The sequence below is a fragment of the Ctenocephalides felis genome, unplaced genomic scaffold (genome assembly GCF_003426905.1).
Source record: "Ctenocephalides felis isolate EL2017-DRISC unplaced genomic scaffold, ASM342690v1 CF-g0.4_SCAFFOLD_01604, whole genome shotgun sequence".
In the NCBI taxonomy this organism is placed as follows: Eukaryota; Metazoa; Arthropoda; class Insecta; order Siphonaptera; family Pulicidae; genus Ctenocephalides; species Ctenocephalides felis.
Window position 1 is genome coordinate 51,079,905 of NW_020537758.1, and position 5,638 is coordinate 51,085,542.

Genomic DNA, 5,638 nt, shown 5'->3' on the forward strand with positions numbered 1-5,638 from the left:
TAGAAATATGTGTTTGTGAGTCGAAATTTTTGTCAACGTCAAAAAACATTCAATTTCTATTGATAAGGAGACGTGCTGATTGATTTTTGGACAAGACAGGTTTAGCCGTTTTGTAGATACTGGGCAAAAAGTGCCAAAAACGGTAACTCAGTTTCCAAGAGAACGGAGCGTCCAATTTTAATAATCCATAAAACATTTCATTTGTATTGACAAAATGAAGAACTAATTAAATTTTTGGAAGGCAGAGTTAGCAGTTTCAAAGATCGAGTAAAAGAAGTAAAAAAATGCCATTTGGCGGTCAAAACTGATCGTTAGACATGCACATAAAATTATCAGATATTTTATAGAGATTTTGATAATAAGTATTTTTGTTAAATACTTGTCCGTTAGACAGCGATGCGGCGTTTACGCGCTCCCATTTTATGTGTCTATGAAACTAAATCAGTGCGATTGCTTTTAAAAAAAGTTCAAAAATTCCAAAATATTTCAAAATATTAAACTTTTTTTTAAGTTTTTTTTTCAAGAATTTAAAAGTTCTCAAAAATATTTTGTTTTCAAAGTATAAAAAAAATTTAATCTTTTAAACAATTTTTTTGGTCCGGGTAGTTCCAACAATTTGCTTTAAAGCATGATGCCATTCACCACTAGTTTTTCTTCATTAAATAGCTATTACTTATTACGACTTATGTAAAAAGTAAGAACAAAAACAAATGTTAACTACTATTAGGCAGGAAATTATTTAACATCTTTGTCTTTGTTTGCTTGCTACATATTTCTATATAATTCTTCTACTTACGGTTCGTATGTCGTACACCATTTTCCTTCCACGGGGTAAACAAAATAAACACTAATCACAACGGTGGCCCAGAATAAAACCCGAATTGGGGTCATATTGAATTTCATAGATCACTTTGTTGTGTACACAATGTATTTAACTGGACAGACATCACGAATGAAATGAATTTATCAGAACTTCGAACGGAAACCGTTTGCTCCGATTAAAACTCGGCGCCTTATCTCGTTCCGCATAAATCATATGTTAAGTTAAGCAGATGCGTACAATGACTACTGTAGAATTTGCAATTTTATTTAATATTATTATATATGCATATTGTTCAATATCATCCAGAGTCCTAACGTGAAATTACACGAATAATTATAACGAATTTATTGGACATTTAGAAGCTGAATGCGCTACATCATTCCTTACTTTAAAACTTGCAATTTATTGTTAGATTTGCATTGAAGTTAAATTTAAATTCATTAACTTCCCTTAGGGCAAGTTATTGTATTCGTCCAAAAATCGAAATTGAAAATTTAAAGGTTTCTGAACATTTTGGCATACCTTGGAAAAAATGTTTACGTTTTCGAGCGCACGGATCAATCGATTTGAATGGTTCAAAAAACATTTAAATTCTATTAATAGGGAGACGTGCTGATCAGTTTTTGGTAAAGACAAGTCCAGCCATTTTGGAGATACGGAGCTAAATGTGCAAAAAATGACAGTTTTTTTAGAACTAAGCATTTGATTTGAATGATTTAAAAAACAGTATGCTTGTGTTAACGAAAGAATTGCTACTGTTTTTTTTTTTATTTCAAAATTTATTTTTTTACCAAAAATTTTGTTTTGTTTTTTTCTATTCAATTTTTCAATTCTGGCTAAAGTTCTAAAGTTTCTCTTCACTTATATGCAATAAATAAATAATTTTAACTTTGCAATTCAATTTATACAATTCTTATAAATATTAGACTATATCTTTCATTTTAAATCCGAGTTTTGTTTATTTACTTTTCTGTAATACATATATAAACGCCGTCGTCCAACTCATAAACTTTTATATTTTATATTGTGTCTATAAAATAAGACTAATTAAGGTTACAACATTTATAATAATTTATTTGAAAACATTTAATTTTTTTTTTAATTTTTCGTTACCGTACGGAAAGTTCCAGCAATTTACCTTAAGGCACGATGCCATACCTCACTAATTTCTAATTAAGATTAACACTTTTCTAATTTTGTTTGTCTCATCTGATAAAACGCAGTTGGTCAATGATGGAATATGCATCTGATATCTAATGTACTAGTTTATAAAGCCAATAAATCATATATAAAAAAAAATGACCAACACTTTCGAATTAGTTGATTTTTCTACGAATACATTTTTATTTTTATTATATATGATTTTGCTACAAAATTAAACATACATACATTTGTTCACAAATAATACACATGATTAATTATTATTAAGCAATTTAGAATTCAGTAATATCGTGTTTTTGAGTCTGACTAAAACATTCCTCAACGAAGGGCAACCCTTATCGTCGAAACGTCTACATTCTCTATTGAAAATAGATGTAAAATAATAAATGTAATGAAAGTATATGCAAAATTCCATGTCATCTTCAATGGATTGGATATACATTTTCTCAGTAATTCAATAAAGAGTTCGAATATTGTTGGAAATCATCTTTCAGTACTCTTCAAAATTTATTTCAAAAGTTATTACTGGTGCATAGCTGGGCATTAACTCGTTAATCCGTTAATCGTTAATTAACGAAGTTAACATTTTGATTAACGGATTAACTTTTAAGTTAACTTTTGAAAATGTTAACGGACACGTTAACTTCCGTTAAAATGCCAGAAGTCCGTTAATCGTTAATCCAATGCCCAGGACCGTGCCTGGCCAGCGTGCAGTGCGTGCACCGCACGCAGGCGGCCGCCTTTTGAGACGGCCGAGGGGCGGCCAAATGAAAAAAAAAACAAATTCAAAGACGGCCATAACAAAAAATGGTCGAAATAAATAGCTGTTGCATTAAAAGTCTACTGAATTAAAAGGCGGCCAAATTAAAAGACTGTTGGATTAAGAGGCGGCCAAGCTCAAAGTCCGCTGAACTCCTTCGCTGCCGTAAAGTCCGCTGTATATATCTAAAAGACCAAAATTACCGTAGTAAAAATCAGCCAAAGGCGGCCCTATTGAATGCGACTCTGTTTCTGAATAATTTATAAGTTATAAACTTGGTGTAAGTGGCAACTTTGCCTAAATCAAGTTGCATGAAGTATCCAACATGTGTTAATAATCGACTTAACAATAAAAATATATTAATTCATGAGTACATTGCAATGTGAAAAACTATCGCAGATTATTCAATTTTGTACAAATTTTCTAAAAATATTAGTTATGTTTTATAAATAGTTTAAAAATTACATATTATTGAACAAGAAACAAACTGTAGTAAATTAAAAACAAGATCCAAATTTCCAAAGCAATTTGTTAATCAATAACTGAAAAACGACTCGTCGATTATTGACAAAATTTAATCAGCAAGATTCTCAAATGGAAAACGTTTGTAATGGTTTTTGAATTTTTAAAATCAATTCACTAATTAAAAATTTGAGACTTTTTTGAAAATTCTAAAGGCAAAACTAAGCAGCACGAGTGCTTATCGAATTTACGAATTTTGACGATTTTTCAAATGGGATTGTGCATTTTTGAGAAAAGGTCCACTAAAGATTAGTATAGTACAGATTTTAAAAATTAAAATGACTTAATGTGGGTCGAAATATTTAGTTATCTTAGAGACCATGATCACTATCACCAAAAAAGTTTTATAAATATCATCGTAAAGCAATATTCACCAATTAAACACGAAGAAACGAACCGACCGATCTCTTAGAAGTAATCAGCACGATTCCTAAATGATATCTTTCAAACAGTTCCTGAATTTTTAAAATCGATGCAGAATTTTTGGCTAAAACGTGTACAATAAATTTCATATTTTTCTGTTGATTAGAAACAGCTTGGCCGATCGTCGCACAAAACTGACAGGCGCTAGTCATTATCTAGTTACATCAAATGACTTTTAAACTTTTGAATTGGATTTAACCGTTTTTGAGAAAACGTTGCCGAAAATTCAAAAATCGGCTTTCAAACGATTCAGAATGACTTAAAATGTCGAGAAAACTTGAAAATTACAATACGATTTTTTTCGTGAAAACATATTGGATATTTTCCTATTATGCTATTTTTAAGGGCGGCCATTTATATGCTCGCACGCAGGCGGCCACATACCCAGGCACGGCCCTGCCAATTATTACTATTTACCGCACGGCACAGCTTTAGCCAATGCCTTATAAAATGACATAGAGAAAAGATTTGGACCACTCGTGAATGATGAACAGTGCCAACATGTTCAAAAGACTTGTTCAACGATGCTGCATTCCTCGGGGAACAGATATTCATAAATCAATTTATTAAATATAATACTGCTATACCCTCAAGCGCTGCAGTTGAACGTTTGTTTTCCACGGGTAAAGACATTTTGACACCAAAACGAGCCTCGCTTTCAGACGAGAACTTCTACATGTTAATGTTCATGAAGAGAAATATGCACCTAATACCGGACGCTTAACCCGTCGCGCGTTTCCTATTTTTCGCAAAAAAACTCTTTCCCTTTATTTAGAAAAAAATTCTTGTAAAAACAATATGCAATCATAAAAACAGAAAGTTGACCAATAGCGTCGCGCCATTAAGGGGTTGAATTACACATTTGAATTATACAAGTATTTTGTTTTATTCATAACCTGTTAACTTCCAGAACCTAAACCAATAAGTTTTTTAAGTTCACTAACGCAACAATATAAAAATGTAATTTTACACATATTAACGGATTAACGATTAACGTTAACTTGCGTTAATTATTCCGAAATGTAACGCTTTAACGTTTAACGAAGCTAACTTTTTTTGTAGCGGATTAACGATTAACGAAGTTAACTTTTTGATTAACGGTGCCCAGCTATGCTGGTGATTTCAGAGTTACGTGCAAATCTTATAACTATTAGATTATTGTACGTTGTAATTATATAATATAAAAAAAATATATATACATTGTTGACGACGTTGATTTTATGAGGAAACGTATGGGATGACAAATATCATTTAAAATCTTTACATTTATCTTTTTTTATTTGATGTAATTTCCCCCAAGAATTTTTTCATGCATTTCAAGATCAAAATCAACTACTTTTAATACACTCACACATATACATAATAATGTTAGATATTTATTGAGAGATGAACTACAAGTTTTCAGACAGATTGTTGTTTTCCTGGATCAATATACCAATAATTTGCTGTATCCTATAACATCATTATTGTTTTTTTTATGTTTGATTGATTGAATTTTGAAGGACCAATTTGTTGTAAAATACTTTGATTATAGCTTTATGTATTTATTTTATAATAATTACAAATTATAATTGTATTTACAATAATTTCAGTGTGTTTTCAATATCGTATTGATTGATTTTTTATATGATTTTGGATTGATGATTTTTTGTATGTATCAATATATCGGCTACTTCGATTTGGCGCGAACAATTAATATGCGAGTTATGTATGACTATACGACTATACAAAAATATATTAAAACACCAAAATTATTAAAATTTAGTTTTATTAATTATAATAATTTGTTTTTTATAACCAAAAACGAAAATAAAATCTACAGTAAATTGAACAATTTTTCTAAACTACTACATTAATATATATTTAACTATAATACTATTTAAAATAAAACATAAAAAATATCTCGAAAATGCCACTTAGCTTATCTAATATCAAATTGATTTGCTTTA